Source organism: Cyanistes caeruleus, chromosome 6, assembly GCF_971803275.1.
Source record: "Cyanistes caeruleus chromosome 6, bCyaCae1.hap1.1, whole genome shotgun sequence".
NCBI lineage: Eukaryota > Metazoa > Chordata > Aves > Passeriformes > Paridae > Cyanistes > Cyanistes caeruleus.
The window spans coordinates 37,191,961-37,212,453 of NC_141706.1; the positions used below are offsets into that span (position 1 = coordinate 37,191,961).

The window sequence follows — 20,493 nt, forward strand, 5'->3', positions numbered from 1 at the left end:
GGCACTGATCTCCTTTCTCTTGTGACAGATGATTGGCATGAAGCTATGTCAGGGTAGGGGAGGAAGGTCTAATATGGATGGATCAGAGCTACTATATGTGCACAGCAAACATACTCTGCAGGTGTGCAGAGGATTTCTAGGCTGCATGTACATTTGCTGAAGAGTCTCTTTGGGCCATGTCCCATGGCATTGCAAAAGCCATCAATGTCTTATGTTGTTTGTCAAGGCCAATACTTAATCTTTGGGTATGGGTGCTGACCAAACCAGCCTTTTATTTCTCAGCATCTGATATAAGAGATCTAAGAACAGGGAATCCCTGGCATTTCTCTAGTGTAGAGAAGATCATATAACTCTTCAAGAAGAGATACAAGGACTTTCTCTGAAGTCATTCAGTCTGGAGTAAAACTAAAGAAAAACAATTCTACAATTCTATCTAAACATAAAGATTAAAAAAATCTAATATTCTAAATGGTAAGGTATTTGCAAAGTTAGTTAAGTCTCATCTGTGTTGCTCCTCCATATCTTATTTTATGGCTACCTATATAGACAACTTCTTCCAAAACATTTAGGAAGCCCTAAAAATGCAGGTGAGGCTACCAAAAGTGTGGGCTTGTAATTTTTATAGCCTTCAGTTCACAGCTGGAGTCCTTTCTGGCAACTTAAATTACTCATTAGAGTAATTTAAGTATGGATTACTAGTCTCTCTGTTTCTGATAGATGCTGAAATGCTCAGACAAACCAAAATTTAAATTATTTGCCCATGTCCAGCAGCATTTCTTTTTTGACCTGGGGTTCTTGGAAATTACATGGGTAGCTTAAGAACTACATAAGCAGTGACTAAGTGAAGACCTGGAAATCATTTTCTTAAATTTATTTCTTAAATTCTTCTTAAACTCCAATCCCAGTGCCTAAGTTTTCGTATTAACTAAAATGTACTGTGATTAAATACAACACTAAGAATGCAAGATTAATCACAATAAAGTATTGTAAGGGAAATCAAAAGTAGGAAGACTTGACTGTTCTTGAAGCAGAACTTGGTCAAAATTAGTTGTCAAAACAACAAAATTAGCTGTGGAGTTAGGTCACTGGAATCTAAACCCTTTTTTGAAACTGGAGGGCCTATGCCTAATATTATCCTCTGTGTTTTGGACTGGCATTTCAATGATTTTTACAGTGATACTGAATATATTATTGCAAATAAGTAGGGCTTAATCAAATGGAAACACACATCCAATTTTCTTCTTTTCTTAGCCTATAGTTTTCTACAGAGTCACTTGGTTTTGCTTAGAAGAAACCAGAGTATGCCCGGAATCGTAATTTGGAAAAAATTTGTAGATTTGTGGTAGCAGTGGCATTGACTACCTGCCATGAAGCTTTTTAATGAGTTTCATCATCTCCATATCAAGTTCAGCAATGAATGCAATTTGATCCCAAAAGAGCCTTTTTCAGAAATCATGTAGCTTTTAAAGGACCACATATAATATATTAACTCTATTTTGATGAAAAACAAATCTGCTAGATACTTAACAGCCTTCATCCTGAAGTAAAAGCTGGTATATGATGTTGTTCTTGGCAAAATTGCCTCAAGCCTCCTTAGAAGTTGTGATTTTCTATTACCACCCCTTTTCAGTAATATCGAACATAGGGTAATCAAAAATGTTACATACTAGAAAAACACAGTCTATGCAGAAGTTATGTTATTCTTCTCATGCATGAGGACCAGATCCCTGTTGCTGTAAATCAAATCAGCATCACTTAAATTTATGGAACTATCCCAATTTATAGCAATTCAAGTCCTGTAACTGCATTCTGTTTCCTAGAACTAAAGGCAGTTGTGACTGGTTATGGCATGTGCTGTACCTTATCTTTTTGAACAAGAAATTTGTCAGGTTTGCTCCTGTGACAACCTATCCCAAAGGATGAGCCATTATTAGCAATGTTGAAACTAAGTAACATAAACTGAACACTTTTACATTTCAAAGATGGTGCAAAAGAGTCAGGACTGACAAGTAAAAGTGTCATGGGGTGGCTTTACCTTTAAGGTGGTTTTGGGAGCTAGGGAAGTTGAAGCTGCTGGTGGCTGATGGCAGTCTTTCCTCCTGACCAATTACCGGTCATTTCTAAAAATTGGCAGCAGTTTTGACCATTAAAAAGTGAAATCAACTTGTGAACACCCCCTTAAGATGTACAGTCAGAGCTCTCTTGTTCTCTTTGTGTTTCTGGCCTCTGTCAAGGTAACGAGGCTCTGTCTTGGCCTCCTCCCCCGCTCCAGGCCAGACAAGGCCACAGAGGGCGGGGGGGAAAGCAGAGCCGGCCAGCCTGGTTTAGTTTTCAGTTTCTGCTGCTGGACTGAAACCTTACACCATGAACTCTTGCAGCTTTTCTAAGGCTTTAATTCTTTTACTACCTGGTAAAACGTACAGATTACTCTTTTTTCCCAGAGAGGCAAAGAGAGAGACAATCACCATGAAAAAGACATCATAAAACCACCAAAAACAGTGAAGAAAAGAGTTAAGTTTTAAATGAGGAAGAGAGAATAAGGAGATGCTTTATAAGCTTAATTATCTTTCTGTTAAAGCTATGGAGATGGACAATAGTGGTTTAAAAAGACTCCCTTAATTCATGACAGAGTATATTGGAAGGAATAGAGTGTTCAAAGTGTGGATTTTGAGTAAAAAGTAGAGTAATTGTGATACAGTGAGGTGCTGGAACAGAATGAAGCGAAGATTTGAGGCCTTGAGGGCAATGAGAAAACTGTTTTCTGGCAAAGCTCACAGAGACAGATGAAGAGAACTTTTGCCTTTGAATAACTCATCCTTAAAATGCCATCCCTAGACTCATGGCCCATATACACCTCAGAGTGATGTGAAATGGGAGGAGTGAACTCTGATGACAGATTTCCAGGCAGCTGGCATCAGGGAAATAGAAAACTATAACAGAAATAGTTTTCTCTTGAGGAACTCCATAGATAGCAGAAGAAGACTTCTGTTTCTCTACAAAGACTGATGAAAATACTGTAGCAGAAATTGAGACTGTTTTAACCACCAAAGTTCTAAAGTTTTTTGTCTCTGTGTTGTTACGTATACAAAGGAATGGTCAGGTAGTGAGAGATAAAAGCGTATTCTGGAAGTTTATTCTGGTGTTTTTATTCTTGTAGTTTTGTTAATAAACTTTATTCCTTTTAAGTTTTAAGCCTGTTTTGCTCTTGTTCTAATCCATATCTCACAGCAAGAAATAAGTAGTTTTTTTAGTTACTGCTTTAAAACCACGACAAAAAGGAAAAAACCCAACCCATATAAGCAGAAGAGAGATCTAGATTTCCAGCACCAACATTTCAAAATTTAGAGGCATTCAGTTTTTATTTTCTAACAGACAGATTATTTAAAAAATGTGGCCATACATCTAGTTTTAGATCATTATCTCCACCCACTTCCTTTCCTCTAGAGCTTGGAATAGTCAGGTCCAGGCTCAGAGCCATCTCTGACAGTAGAACCTGTCATCTTGAAAAGGTGTATTCTTACAGACTTCATTGAATATACTTTATTAAGATTCAGATAGAAGTTAATAATGACAGAAAAAAATAATATTTTTTGGTTTTCTTGCTTGAGGCATGGGAGAGAGCAATATGTGCAGTTGCACATTGATGACGCTGATCATTTTTACAATTCATTTGCTTCTCTCTGGGACATTTCTTCATCAAAGACCAGATTGTTTTTGCATGGAATAAGCAGCTAGAGAAAGCTAACTTGCCATCCCCATTTCTCAATAAGAAGTGTCTGTATGTAGGATCCCATGCCATTATAGCACTGTAATGGTGGGCTGCTGTGTGCAGAAAGAGGCTTACTAAGAATGTCTCCATAACAATCATGATGGTAGAGGACTCTGAAATTTCAAGATGAGTTACAACTATGCACACAAACTATGCACAGTAGACACTTTGACAAACTATGCCTGTAGACACAGGCTAAACTGGAATATTCATTGGACTTTGAGATATTTCAAATTCTTATTTCTTCTATAGATGAATATCCAACTGCAAGTTTTGATGACTCAGTATTATGCAGTTTTTGGTGTAATTAGGTCTTGTTCTTCCACAAAGCAACTTGTGTCCCTTGCAGCAAGTGGACTGCAGATAGACAAAACAGCATGAAGGCCTTTACATACTGTGGTCTCATCTTTTATCCTCTTTCCTATAACTTCTAGTTTCTTTTTCTTCAGATATAGATGAATACAAATAAAGCAAGTTTGAAAGAACAGTGACCATTGTACCCTTGAACTTAATTTTCCTTTCTTCAGGTCAACCAAATGGAGAATTCTCTGTAAGGGGAATCAGGTCAAAGAAGAGAATTGCTCACCACAAATATTGTTTAATCAAAACATAAATACTGAACTAAAGCATAAACAATAACAAAATTTGCCTTTTAGACATGCATTTATAAATAGTCCAGGAGTTGGACAAGGGGCAACAGACACAAATTTAAACACAGTAAGTTCCATCTGAATATGAGGAAAATTTCTCTTCTTCAAGGGTGACAAAGAACTGGAATAGGCTGCCTGGAGAGGTTGTGGAGACTCCTTCTCTGGAGTTATGCAACACCTACATATGTGATCCTGTGCAAGCTGCTCTGGATGAGCCTACCTTAGCAGGAGGGTTGGACTGGATGTTCTCCAGAGGTCCCTTCCACCCTGAAACATTATGTGACTGTGTCATTCTGTGATTCTGAATTGTACACACACCTCTTTTCCTTCACTCCACACATCTCTCATTCTTGGAGCTTGTCGCACTCAGCTTCCATTTTGAGCTTTTCTTCTCCTACTTTCCTGTTGTCCCTGATGGCTTCCATCCAACATTTTCCTTTTTCCCTTTATTTTTTAAGTGATTGAAACTCTCCCTCTGCTCATGCAACCAAAACCTTTAGCACATTTTTGTTGATTTTCAGGGGCCACCTCAGGTCACTACCTCTTATGCCTATAAAAACATTTCTCTTTCTTGCACCCCCATTTTGAGTGTAGGTCTCCACACATCCCCCAAGGGTCACCAGGGTGTGTGGAGAAATCTAAATTAACAGAAGAGATCCCAGAAAAGCACTCACTCTCAGATTCAAGTCTAGCAAATATTTCACTGTATTTCTGAAGTTTAGTTTTTACATGGAATTTATAATAACAGGAAAGAGAAATATACAGACTTTCAGTACTTGGAATGGCAATATGTCATGTGGCTAGGAAAGGTATGTCTGGGAGTATCATATAGCTGTTACTCAGCCTAGAGACAGAGGAGCTTTGTGCGGTGTGCTGAGGATTCTTGAGCAAGTCAGACCAAAATACAAACACATGGCTGAGGCAGTTCTGGCTTAGACTGACACAGACAAGTTTCACACCCAAAAATAAGTAGCTATTTTTTATTATGATAACAAAAATTTGTAAAGGTAAAAAATTAAGTCGCAGTGTTAGACTCATCTGACTCCATTTTCACAACAGAGCAACCTCTCTCTCTCCCTGCAAGCCTCATTCATGCAAAGAACAGAACAGTTTAATTTCAAAGCACCCTAAAGGGGAGACTTGTGGATCATGATCCATCAAGCAGAGGACAGTTCTTCTCTCTGGACACCTCACAAGGGAGAAGCTTGCTTCTTTATCTTGAAAATCAGCCATTCTGAATTATTCAAGAAAATTCCGTATTTTATTAGCTTTCTAGTCACAAATAATTAGGTTAAAAAGTTGCAACCAGTCAGATTTCCAGCAGTAGCATAGAAATAAAAATATTTGGAAAAAGTAAAAAATATTTGTTAAAATTTTTTAATACCCCAGATTCCAGTATCCTAAAAGATAAAAAAGGGAAGTGGATTTTTTTCTCTTTGAAACTGTAAGTTATGGAAGGTCCATTTAGAGTAAGATACTCTAGGGTTTGTTCATGCATAAAAAACCAAAAAAGTACAAACTATAGTGGTGGGAGAGAAATGGTTGTTGAATACTTGCATGTTTAGTACAGAACATTCAGTATTGTCATCGAAAGGGACAGATGGAAAGATCTCAATCACAAAGATTAATATAGGACATCCTGTAAGTTGCTTTAGTAGGAGTTAGGCATTTTTAAAGCCAACTTGGCAACAGTGTGCTTTTTTGGTGAAATTTATGGTCAGAAAACAGCACTCTAGAGGAAGGAAATAGGCCAGTTTCTTATTTCCATGCATATAGAAGAACCCCACAAGTCATCAGTGGCATAGGTTCCTTTGATGTAAGTTTAGGCAAAAACAGTGTCAGTTGCATATACAAGCAGCATATAAAACATATTTCTGGCAGCAGAAAACACAGTGACTTAGAGAAATTACATGTACATCAAAGAGTCTGAGAAAGAGATCTTCGTGATGATGAGAATGGATCCCATATGATAACCACTAACAGTCACTTCATGATGCACATGATGAAGCTAAAGTAAAAAAACTGTGCCACACACAGTGAAATTGGATATTCCACAAAAAAGCCACCCCAAATCCAAGGCAATTTATACCAGAAGCTTAATTTTGTTACTGGCATTACATTCTAGGAGTCTATAGTGACTTCTCCAGTGCATTGTAATGTAGGTTAACTACTTACAAATGGCAAAGCAACTGCAGAAGTGAAGCTCAGTGGGTTTAAAATTTGGGTTTTGGAAACAGTGTTCAAGAATTCTCTGAATTCAAGCTTTATTCAAACACAACATTTACCAAGCCATCTGTTAATGAACCAGAACAGTATATGCAATCACATTCACTGAGCACAACAGCAGCTGAGATAAGCAACCCCTATTTCCATTCCCTTAGGACATTCATGGTTTCTATATATGGTAAATGTCTACACAGTTCTCAGTTTATAAAATGTATTTTCTTTCTTTTGCTTCTTCTTAGTGCATGGAGTTACTTTTCCACTCATTCTAGGCTTTCAGTGATATCTGCTCAAACTCAGGATGTGTCATGACTCCTGTCATCATACTCAATTATTCCTCCCTTCACCAAAAGGAAATTAACACCTTAATTAAGCCCATTTTCTTAGAAAATCTAGATACCCCGGAGGAACTGCAAGTAGGTCCTATGGGGAACACAACTATGGTAGGCAATAAAATGTAAACAAAAATATGTAAATAAAAAAAAAATCCACCAAGACCTGGTTTATTTGAAATATTAGGGAGATAAGATTTTCTGTTTCTTGTCTAGATATCCTCTGTTTTAATCAAGTTTTGCACCAATTACATTATTTCAGAATTCGTCATCTTTTGCATTGCTGCAGAACCACCAAATTAGTTCAAATGAGCATCGACTTGAAAATAAATTAGCCTGCAATCATTCACTAATTTGATAGTAGCCAACCAGCAATATTAACTATAACTCCGTTTAATATAATATCAATGGTCTGAACAAGGACCTGGGAAGTCAGTGTCCTAATATTTTGTGCATACGCATTTGGTATTCTTTATCCGGAAATGGTGTTCAAATTGCTTTGTCTAATATGTCTGCCACTGGTTTTATTATGGTATTCTTATTGCCCTCTATTAGCAAGTTGCTAATAAATTATCCTCTGGTCTATTTTTTCTTGAATAACCTCAATCTCAAATCACACAAACACACATTCCAAGGGGAATCTAATCCATTACTTATCTGTAAATGCATCTAAATATTTTTAAGAAAAATACATTTTTTTATGGAGAAAAACTGTCATAACACATGAAAAACCCTTTAAACATCTTTAGCCTAATTCTTTTGAGAAAATGGTTCTCATAGCCATTTCAGTTTCTTGCAGACCCAAAGTTCTAGTGAGTCTTCCATTTATGTAAAATCATGACTATTTCAGTATTGACTCCCTCTCAGCTCCCACAACAGCTCTAAATCCAGCTATGGTGATGTAATGTTTTTAAGGACGGAAGCAAGTACTGCTGGTTCACAAAGGGGATGAGAACCCCAATGTCACTGGCTGTTCCTGTGTTTAGAACAGCAGCCTCCAATTAGAGCTTCTCAGAAAAACTCAAAAATGCTAAATGGAAGATGAAATTGAAGCCTTTTGAGCCAAAGATCTCTATCTTCTGGCTCCACAACACAAAAAACTTTGCTTATTTTTTACCATTTCTTTTAAATCCTGTATATATATATGTATTCACAGACAAGTAAGCTGTCCTGATGGGACAGCTGCGGCTGGATTCTTTTTCCCCCTTGGAAATCGATGAGATTGATTGATGAGAGAGAAACAGTTTTCTCTCATTCAGACTTGGTTGTTTATTCTTCTTTTATCTATATTGCATATATACATGGTACAAAGAGCTACATGCACTAAGATAGAAAAGTGCAAAACGGCTAACAAAGAACTTCTTCAAGGTCTTTTATATGTCTATTTATCCAATTAACAAATGTCAAATAAATTATTTTTCTTAGTGACCCAATGAGCCAACACCTGTGTGCTGTACTGCGGCACTTTTGATCCAATCACTTATTACTACCCAAAAACCCCTAGAAGATGAATAAAAAAGAAGGAAAAAGACACAACACCCTAAATCCTCCATCTTGTTTTTTGTTTTCTAACTAGCTTAAACCTTAAACTGTAACTTTTTCACCTAGTGACTTAAGAAAACTCTCTAACTTACACACTCACACTCCTGGTTTTTCTATTTAACAGTTGTTTTTACAGTGTTATATGAAATTCAATGCTTTCTTGGATGTCAGAGCCAGGTATCAGAGATAAGGGCACACACTCTGCCTCTGACTCCAACAGTAAGCAACATTTGTTCTCAGTCTCTAGGCAACACTGATTAAAAAAAGTAAAAAATAATAAACACATGGGACACAAAAACCTTTTTAATTTATTACACTGACAAATCTTAAATACTGTGCAAATTTTTAGAAATACTTACTTTGGGAACCTAAAGCACAGGTGACAGAGCAGTCTGCAGAGACTAATTTAGTTTTCATAGTAAGATTCAAGCTTTCAACTTTTTTTTTTTTTTTGAAACATTGCCAAAAAGGAATTGGGTGGCAAGAGCCAAACTTTCCCATTCAAAAGGCATCTGATGACTATTGAAACAAGGGGCCTGAAAGTCAGAACTCAATTTGTCATCCCAGAGTATTCTGAAACAGGTGGAAGACAAGATGGATAGCATGTGTCATCATTCCAGCCCAACTCCCTAACTACTGCTCACAAAAGGAAGCACTTGGGAAGATAAGGGCATTAATCTAATGAAGATAAATCATTAACTAGCCATTTTGTGTAAGATGAAAAGTCTATCTAAGTTCTGTCTCTTTCAAAGTTCTGTAGCAGAAAATAAAGGAAGTCATTAAGAAAAACAAAGAATATATAGAACAATATGCTTATGCACTTACATAATACTCACCTTTCAGTTAAAAAAAAAAAAGAATTAAAAACCTCAAATATTTTAAAGTTCTTTCTACAGAAAGGTCTACTGATAAATCTTTTGGTCTGCACGAGCTGAAGGACTAAATTTACTGCTGCTTCCAGGAGAAATACTAACAAGTTTCAAAGAAAGGGACAACAACCTGTTTCAGATTTGCTAACACCCTTAATTAGTAGGTAAGCATGAACACTGAATTCTTTTCAACAGGACATGGTGCAGATTTTTCAAGGTCTAGATCAGAATTCCCACCTATAAATATCAAATTAATGAGACTAATATTTTGTCACAATTACATCATTGCAATTCTGTTGTAGCTACAATGAAAGCATAGCAAGATAGTATCATAGTATCATTTTTGTTTTTCCCTAGTTAGTCTCACGTAGGGAAAAGAGTGACTATAGCTAAATTTGAAATCTCATGGCTCTTGGCTCTGCTGTGAACTACTCAGCTACAGCCAAGACCTGGCTTCATTACTACTGCATTTCCTGACACCTGCTCCCCACAGCTCCATCTAGCACTAGTAACCTATGAAGTCTACCAAAGTTAAAACAAGAAGTTTTCTGTCATACTGAGTTTCATGATCTCAACAGACAGAATTCCTGACTTGGGATTCTATTGGATTCTTTCAGATGGATGATGAACCAAAAATATTAAAATCTGAATGTCTCCATAGCCTGTGGAGCATTTTCTCAGAACCCCACTACTTTCATTAGATCTTTATCAGCTAGAAGTGAAACAAGGTCTGAAAGACTCTTCCATGATGGTTCTGCAAAATCTCAGTAACTGTTTCAATTCACTAAGTGACAAGAAGTACTTACTCCATGCTCCCAAATAAAACCTACATTATTTGACTTGCTGACATATTTTCTTTTCTTGTGAACAAAAACCTGTCATTCTTTGTCTGTCTTTCTCATCCAGCTTTGGTTTGGACATTTTAAAAGATAATTAGTCAATGGAATTTATTGGCCAAAGTCCAATAATCAAAGTCCAATAAATCTTAGTAAAATACAATTGTCTATTTCTCACAAATATGTTCCAAGGAAATGAGTGATAACAGAGTAGTAAATGTAGCTGAGTCAATGAGTGATCTGCCTGAAGAATGCTTACTCTTAAAGCAAAGACAGAATGTTTACTTGTGATGAGAAACATTTCTGGAGATAATCATGAATGCAGTTTTTATCAGTTACTCTATAAGAGAAATAACTTTCCTTTATTTTTCACTCTTTATTTTACTCTTCAATTATTCTTATGTCTCCAAATACCCTTTAAATAATATCACTTACAAAGCCAGGCAAAAAGTAACTCTTGGCTCCAAAGAGCTCTGAAGAATTTATAAGCTGTTTTTCCTCCTATCCTTGGAGCTACTCCCAGTAGAAGCCAAATCCATAAATCTGCAACTCAACACCAGGAATGACAAATTAATCTTATCAGTGTTGTCAAGGTCTAATCCAATGACCTCAAGCACAGGACATCTGACAGATGGTGACCCACAATACCTAATTCTAATTCAATTTCAATGAAAGCCATTTTAGATTATTGTTTTCTTATGTTTTGTTTTGCTGAGACATAGTTCCAAAGACACAACAAGAACTTTCAGTCCAGACTAAAATTTAAGCCCTTACAAAGTCCCTGGTAAGCATCATAGTTCAACCAAGTAGGTGGTAGGCAAGCCTTCAGATACAGGGATTTGTTTCTGATAATCGGTATCCAAAAGCTGAGATGCTGAAGTAATCTGCAAATGTGCTCTCTAAATATCTAAGTTCTAGATATCTTTTTTGAAATTTCTTCTACGGAGGCTAAGGACTATCTAGGAGCCATATTTCATGTAAAGTATTAGTCCCTCTGCTTCTGGACAGAAACAGAAGATAGCATAGCTAAATTCATTATGAAAGTAAAAGAACAAACTGCCAAATACTTGCAAATTTTGCTGAATATTCAAGACACATCAATCCAATTGGCCAGTCTTGATTAAAATGTATTCCATATATTTATACCAAAAAAAGAAAAAGAAGGCAAATAGGTTCTTAGTAGTATTATGAGGATGAATGTTTGGTCTCTTGCACATGTTCTCAGACATACGGCTCCATATTTCACGTCAAATATGAGGAAAACCTCAGATCAATCACTGTGGAAGCAAAACAATACTTCCTTCTTTCCATGGTGCTGTCTGGAAGAGACTATAAAATGAGTTTCAGGTTTATGATGTAAAATCCTGGACTTGCTCAAATTAAAGGCCTATCTCCTGTTGACTCTAACAGAACCAACACTTTATCTATGAAGAGCTGAGAAAGAACTGGAGACCTGAGTGGAGGAAGGAGTCAGGCTCTCAGCCTACTTTGCAGGTGTTTACCACATGTCCAAAATGTGTCTGTGGGTCTTTGCTGCTTATTGAAAAAAACGTGATATTGGCATTCTTACCTCTAATGAAAGTTAATTAATATCTTCCTTGGAAAATTTTAGCTCTGTCAAGAATCATCGTCCTGATCATGCTGAGAAGACATGGCTTGCCTGATCATACAGCAGAGGAGAATCCTTCCATAGTGGCTGCATTACATGGAAGGAAAAGTACAATTACTTGGTAATCATGTCTTGTTGCATATACATCAAGAATAGCTCTGGATGGCTGTGACCTAAGATTTTTGTTAAAGCCAAGTATACTGAGACTGCCTTGTTCTCTTGTCTATTGCAAAGAGAATCTTCTTCTCCAGTGCCTCCCTAGATCCCATTAATGTTTCAGCAGACATGATCTAGTTTTGAGCTAATTCAGTAAAAAATGTAATTGAATTTGAAAGCACAGTACATTCTTATCTTTGAATAACAGAATCAGTGAATGGTTTTGATTTAAAGGACATTTACAGATCATCTAGCCAACCCCCCTGCCATGGGCATAATCATGGATCCTGTCTTTCTATTATCCATTTTGTTTTTAAAATATATTACTGTATCTACTCTTGAAAGTAAACAACTGTAAATTCAATAGCAAATTCTAAGGGTGAGGGTATAAACTTAAGATACTTATTACAGTGGACAAACCAAATGTTCCAGCGAGTTATGTCACTTGCTCAGAATATTTGCAGAATTATTTTGGAAAACATTTATTTATTCATTCATTTATTTTCATTTCTTGATACATGATTGTGCAACAATATCTGGTTTGTAGAATGCTTTTTATAAAAATTTAAAGAAGTATAAGTAACTTAGATGTATTACAGAAGCCATCTAACAGAAAGAGCAATAGACTTAGAATGTATCTGTCAAGTAATATTGACTTAATAAGAAAGTTTCGAAGTACATTGAAATCCCCCAGGGTTCTCAATTCATTGACCTTAGCATTGTAACTTGCCTAGAGTTCAGTTTTATCTCCAGAGGAGAAATCACTGAGGATTGAAGACTATTTCTCCCCACCAGAGAACATCTGTGTCTATGCTAGATTTAAAGTGAAGGAATTCATTTTGGTATTTCCAGCATCAGCAAGAAATTGTCATCTAAATAATTGTTTCCTCTTGCCACAGCTTCTCATATCTAACTATTTGAGGAAAAAACATAAAAGTAGCATTTGCATATGTCAATCCTTTATGGAAACTGGAACTTGGACAGTTTAAAGAAATATGGCTATTTCAGTGCAAAATTGTATCTCATTTACAAGAAAAAAGTCAGGAAAAGAGCAATGTTTTTAAAAGGAGGAGGGGAATAGAAAGGTGCAATGGTGATAGATTAATTTCCTCTGAGCTGAGAGACAGGCTACGTGCTCACGTGCTCGGGAAAACAGGAGCAATAAGTTCAGCAGAAACAGTGGTATGTAGGACAGACTGAAATAAAAGTGTTTCAAAAAAAGGCCTGCTGTATTCATCTGTCCTGCTGGAGAGTTCTTGCAGGATCCAGAGATCAAAGTGTGTTAAGAGCCGCTTTCTGAGCTAGATTGCTGAGATGTTATGTTTAGCCAGCGCCAACCAAAACTTCTGAAGTTTTTCTGCAACCTAACGACAAGAGCTATCATTGCACATATTTTTAACATATTTTGTTTTCCATACAGAAGGAGCAAAAATTTCAGTTGTGAATAAACAACGCTGTATCAGGCATCTGCACTGATGAAAACCTCCTCTTTATCAGGCATCTGCACTGATGAAAAACCCATGATACAGGCAGCCAGAATCTTTCAACTTCAAGTGCATGAGCTGTTCTAGCTACACCTTACTCCTTCACAGTATGTGGGGTGTGACAGAAATACTGCTTATTTGTGTGCTGTTGCAATGCTAAGGAGTCACCAAAAAATCACTTTTGTTTAATACTAGGCAATAAGTTTAGTATCAGATTTGGAAAAAAAAATCTTATCCCTAAATTTAGCCCATCTCTTTCTCTGCTTTTCTGCAGCACTTCAGCTTCTCCAGTTGAGCCAAACCATCTCTAGCTCTAAATGAGTAGATAAGGAGCTGTCATATTTCCTTCTGCCATTCACAAGAGACAGGTGCATCCAGAACTGAAGCAGAATCTAAGTGCCAGATTTTATCTTCCCTTTGGGTACACATTCATTGCAGGAAAAGTGCCACACACTGCTACTGACTGTGTTTATTACAGTAATGTCTTGACACATCAAGTGGAGCCCTTCTTTGGGCTAAGCCAAACTTCCCATTTGCTACATGTGAGTCAGAATTTTATCAGCCCTACTTTTATTGTGATCCTTTGATGCTGCACTATTAACAGGAGTTAACAAGTAATGGAAAACTATTATGACCATTAAAGTATGCAAAAGAATAGTAGCCAACTCATGCTTATGCATATGCCAGACACCAGAATACGCATTTTTTCCAGTTCACAGACACTTGAGAAAGGAATTTTGGCCCTGGCATTCTTGGGAAAAATCAAATGCCTGAAGGACACTTAGTTCCAGCAATGGTGAAGTTTTTTCTTGGTTTTGGAAGGCAAATCATGCGAAGATATTGAAAGATGTAATTTTAAAAGTAAAAAAAAAATCAGCACATTTTATTAATGTTTTAAAAAACACACACATCTCGGGTAACATTTTCAGCCAAATACTGAAACCATTTTTCTAAACTTGCCCAGGAAAACTTACTGAAGTCAACAGGAGTTTTGCTCAGTGAGGATTGCAGGATTTGTTTCTAAGAGCCATTAAAATAATGTGTTTATTACTGAAGAAGTAGCAAAATAAGCAGTCACTCTGAATCATCCAAAATAAGTTTCCTTTAAAGACTAGACATTTAGGCAGATAATTGCATCAGATCTTTGTGGACTTGGATAGAGTGGTCTTTGGCAGACATTTGGGTAACCTATAAGAAGCATATGGACATCTTAGAAAAACAAGAGGTAAAGAATGAACTTCTCATTTGAGGTAAAACCTGGGCTCTGACTCTAAGTGTGAGGGGATATTAAGGACAGTTGGAAGTTTCTGCCAGGATGCAGGCAGAGTGGATTTCTGGAAGGAAACATGTTTTCACCAAAAGAAAAGGGAAAAAATAAACAAGGTGGAAAAAGAAGCCAACACTTTCCACTGAAAGAAAAACTATTAAAGGGAAAGAAGAGGTAAAAGAAGAGCTGCTTTTCAGACTTGTCACTTCCTCTTGCTCTTTTTGTTTGACGGACCCAAAATAACGGATTTACTTTTTACTTCTGTATTAAAAGTTATATTAATTTGCTCTTCTTTATTCGTGTGCTTGCTTTTAAATTTCGCTTCCTTTCATGTCTCCATTGCCTTTCCTCCTATTAAAAGAGCATGTATGGATATGGATTTCATGTATAACAGATCTTAAAATACTTCTTTTCTTTAAAGCCTCTAAAGAGACTGGAGATAAAAGTGAATTTTAGAAGAAAACCATATTCTAACAGTCTATTTTATCTGATATTTCGCATCTGACATCTGGCAGTTTAAAGATGCGTTTGAGGAAAGCATTGAAACTCCCATTCTTTGACAACATTCCCAGAGGAAAATGCATTTTCTAATATTTGTTTATTTACCAAAGTTGTTCTTTCCTCTGATTCATTCCTTACACTGGCATGTGTTAACTTTTCCTCTTTATTTGCTGAGTACCTGATTTGTGACTGGAGCTGTTAGACTTCATCACCATACAGTACAGATAGTCTGGCCATAATTTTCCATTTCTTGTGTATTCTACATCCCTTGTTTAGGAAAGCATCAAAATTTTGACCACATGTGTTCTATTGTAAACAAGCAAAATTAGAAAATATTCCTTTGCCAATACACTTTAAAAAAAACATATAAAAATAAAAACATTGGAAAAAAGTAACTTATAGAATTCAAATCAGCTACCAAAATTTAAAAAGCAAATACACAAAGTATGTGTTTTCATAGACTCGACACTTGAAAACTGTAGAATCATGGAATATTCTGAGTTGGAAGGGACCCACAACAATCATCAAGTCCAACTCTTGAACTCTCATGTTATTTTTTAAATATTATTAAAAACACCACAGGTTTCTTCCATAACCTCACATGTCATCTCAAAGAGCAATCACATTTTAAATTATAAATTCAGTAAATGTGTCTGCACTATATTTTCATTAAGAAAGATTAATCAAGTTTCATATGCAGAGTCTATCAACCTGACTTCAATCACTGACATGCAAATGAGAGATCTGACACATTCCCAGGATATTTAATTTGGACAAATATTTCTAGAGCTGAGACAAGTGCAGAAGCCAGAACAGTAAACTCAAAGCCTCTCTGCTTGAGGACCCATCTGCCCTTTGAGTAGTATATCAACAGGGTGCGTGCTCATTGAAGCAACCCCGAGATAGAAGGTATATCAAAATATGGAATATTAGATTTCAGACACTCTTGGTATTGTCAAAGTAGTCAGCTTAGGTTACATAGTTCTTTGTTGACAAATTAGCATCATAATTTCAGTGTGTTTTTATGATATACAGCGTGTTTCTTTGGAAGCCCCACTCTCAGCAATACATTGGTTTTGGAATTTTTCATACCTGTGCTACAATATCAGTCAAAGGGAAAGGTAGGAAAAAAGTTCTTGTATTTAGATAATCACCAGGCATTTGGCTAAACCCAGAGTACTAGTGTAGCTACACAACATTTGTGGCAACTGTGCTTATTATGGGGATATGGCCTCATACCAGTCTATGTGCATGTATCAAGGCACTATGCAACTGTGCATTATCTCACAGACACTTACAAAGCTCAGCTTTGAAACAAAAATTTGTGTCCTGAAAAGAATTACTACTTTCCAGTAGAGACAGATTTCAGTGATAAATATTATAGCTGGCTCAGAAAAGGGATATAGGTCACAGACAGACACTGACTATGTATGGTAGCTTCCTAAAAGAAACTCTCAGGGCAGTTATAGCCTGTCTAGAATTCCCTACAATTTATCCACATGATGAAAAACAGTGTAATTTAAAAGTGGTGCATGGGTTTTCTGCCCTTACAGCAACTTTCTTTTAATAACTTTTTTATCATGACCTGTGAGAAGCATTCCCAAGCTAAATGTGGGCCTGTTCTTGAGCAAATGGAAATGTTTTTATCTTAGATGCAGGATGTAAATCAGACACCCCTCACACAAGAAAATCCAATTGTTCTGTAACTGCAACATTCATATGATGCTAAAGTGTTCTGTCCTTGCATCAAATCAGGCAAACAAGGATTCCACTTCTATTTTCCACTTCCTAGTATTGTCTGTTGACTTACTGACTGTTCCAATTAAGACATGTCACTCCTTGGAGTACGTACACTCCTTCACTGGATTTCCTTCTCTCAAAATATATAAAAGTCCAAACAAAAGGGCAACTGCAAATATTGCATCATAAATAGTAGAAAGATTTGAAAAATTCAGTAGCTACAATTACACAGAACATTTCCCAAGCAGCTCCTTTCAGAGAACAATACTAGCCTTCAAAATTACTTAAGCTAATTACTTTAAATTAGCTTAAGGTAGAGTGAATAGAAAATGTTGGTCAGTTGAATCAGTTTCTCCATAGTGCCAATATCAGTTTTTCAGTGTAAAATGTATACAAGTGGACTCAGAAGGGAAGTCAGATCAGCCACAAAACAGAGGATGCTGAGTCAAATAGTATCCACCTCACAACTATAACTTGTTTACTGGGGGAGCTTGAGGACTGAGCACAAATACTAATTTCTTTTCGAAAGTTCAATACCCAAATAACTAAAAAAAAAAAAAAAAAAAAAAAAAAAAAAATTTAAAAAAATGTTCATTTTTGGCCTTCACACTCCAGGCTCTCTGAAGAGCTGAGAAGAAGAGCATTCTCTCCTGGTCTTTCTCTGATGGCAGCTTTCTAACATCTTTTTTATAGGTATAAGTTTTGCCATCTGGAAAAATCACCACTGCATAAATGTTGTTGCACAGATAAAAGTTAAGAAAAAGTTAAATATTTGACAGCTTTATTCCTGCTGGCATTATTACAGTTTCAAATAATAGTTTCAAATTATTCACAAAATTATTTCTTATATAATAATCATGAAAATGTGGGTTGATTCTGAGCCAGCCCTAGGGAATAACAGCCAATCATTATTAAATTCAGTCTGTATTCCTTGAAGACCACTGGGTGTGTAGATCACTGGAATCTTTGGGTGAATGAATGCAAGATTCATATTAAGTGTATTAAATAGTCATAATTTCAAATTAGTGAAGATTCCCTTTAAATTTACTTTAGTTGCAAAATTACTGGTAAATTCTGCTACTTGAAATATCAAGATTACTTGATTATTTCAAGTAGAAGAAATTTCAATGGAAAGGGAGCACAAAATTTTAATTTGAAATATAAGTTAGACAACTATGATATCACTCACTTACTTCTAGAATCAGAGTTGAGCTACTGCGTCCAAATTTAGATGAGGATTTGTAAGTCCAGTTTCTGAGAATTTTAAATTAAGCATTTTGGTAATGGTGTGCTTTAAAGATTTGGGTCAGTCATTATATAATTTGAATGAAGGTTTTTAAACACTTTCACCAAAAAAAACCAACCAAACAAACAAACAACAAAAAAAAACCCACCACAAGAAAACCTTACATTTTTGGGGCCCAGTTATTTTGATTTTGTTTGCATTTTAAATGAAATCAGTACTTGTTTGCATAAAATCTTGTGTTTGATCCCTTTAGCATTACAATGTAATATCCACTGGTACCACTATACTGATAAAAACCTTCCCATTTAAATGACAGGCAGTGACCTGGACACCATTTCCCTAAGGAATGTGAGCCAACTTCCAATCATGAAATCCCATGGCAGCTTTTCAAAATATTTCTAAAGAGGTAAATAAATCCCAAATGATTATCATTTCAATTCTACACCTTTAATGCTTTGGGTTGCCTATCTGATGTGTAACCAGAACAAAAGTTCTGGAAGCCATTAAGAGAGTAACTTTGCAGCAAAGGCACAGCGTATTGCTGAGATTTAAGGGCAACTTCTGTCTGCTGCTTCGCTGGTTCTCTGGGGACGAGACGGCCAACATGAAGAACGACTTCTGTCTATTTTGATTTGAGGACATAAAGGCTGTACAATGAGACACCCTCTGCTAACCACTGTGGGGATATATTTATTTACAGTTGGAATGATAATTACATGGATGGTTCTTTTAAGATGAAGTATGATTCCTTCTTTTCACTTTAAAGTAAGGGTGATCATACTAAATCTGTTATTACAAGTGGTGTTTTCCTTTTCGTGATACTATATAAGACTGCCAGCCTGCCAGCTCAGCAAAGATATCAACAAGCACTTGTTTTGTTGACCAGAGAAATACAAGTGCATTTCAGTTAAAAAAAACTTCTGCATCTCAAAGACATATTTCAAGCAAAAGAACACATTATTCCAAAGGAAGGAATATCTCTTGAGTGAGTTCTCATGCACCTTCCTCAATTTCAGAGGATGCTAGAACTGTATAAGAGGAAAGGTCTACTGTGGCAGTGTCCAGTCCAACCTGTGGTCCTGTTCTGCAGGGATGGAGCATGTGACTTTCTATAAAATAGTTTTAAGAAAGCATTCTATAATTTACTACAGACATTCAGTCCTAGATATATTCTAGAAACCTGTTGGTTTCAGTAGAAAAAGAAGTTTTATCTCTCGACATTTATACAAACACAAAAAACCAACAAAACAACAAAACAAACCCTTCTATTAATTTTAGAGAATGCTTTTGCCATAAATAAAAAAAAAATCATATCTATATAGAAAAAAAAAAAAAACCAAAACATCTAAATAAGTAAAGTCCAAATATGTGATTTTTGGTAGACGCCTGGTTGGAAGACTTACCTTTACTATCTGGCTTTCCAATATTATTTTCATGCACTAAAACCAGATCAATTAATATACACCAGGAATTACTTCCATGTGTTTCCATATAAAATATTCTCTCTTCTCATGTTGAATAAATTTTCTGTTTCAAGTGTTGCAAACTCCTTGTTTCCCCTTTCCTTTCTTTTTTTCAGTTTCCCTTTTCTTTCCCATCTTTTCATCTTTTTTTCCCCTTTTTCCCTCTTCTATTTTAAAAACTACTATGCAAGGGCATATGTATAAACTAAAAATTTTAAAATTTCATTTACACATTATTTCTGGAGGGTTCATCCTTTTAGAATTTCTTTTTTATAATACATTGATGCTGTTCACCATGATTTAAAAAAGCTGAGAAGAAAAATTAGAAAAATTGTATTAGCAAAGTATAGATATATGAAGGCTCACATTAACATCCAAGCAAACAAACAACTAAATAAAATCCTAGTCTACACAACTCCAAGTTCACTATAAATATTTGCACACTCTTCCTAGAGAATAAATAATGGTTGACATTCAGCAGTGATGAATCCCTATGCTTCTTCAAATTTGGGTCTTGAAGATCTTTGTGTTTTCTTATAAAATTTTCTTTTGTCTTATAACTTGTAGATGTTACACAAGACATCACAGGGAAGCTTTGAAGTCAGTTGCTTGGGCATATAAGGCAAAGTCAAAAGCTTGGCTACTGAAAAAACATTTCAGAACTCAGAGTTTTGATACAGAAAAACAGACAAGAAATAAAGTAAAACTTCTTGTACATTTTTGTGCAAGTGTATAAATTAATTGTCATGCAGAATTGATTTGAAATAATCTCACAAGACCTGATACTCATTCTGGGTAATTAGACA

General features: G+C 35.9%; 1 long non-coding RNA gene across 2 annotated transcripts in view; it reads right to left on the minus strand.

The window, feature by feature from the left end:
- LOC111943405 (uncharacterized) overlaps positions 1-20,493 on the minus strand; it is a 171,886-nt gene that overhangs the window by 137,145 nt on the left and 14,248 nt on the right. For both annotated transcript variants that reach the window (XR_015287913.1, XR_015287912.1), the window contains one exon: positions 11,792-11,917. This is a non-coding gene — a long non-coding RNA (uncharacterized LOC111943405). The remainder of the gene's footprint in view (positions 1-11,791; positions 11,918-20,493) is intronic.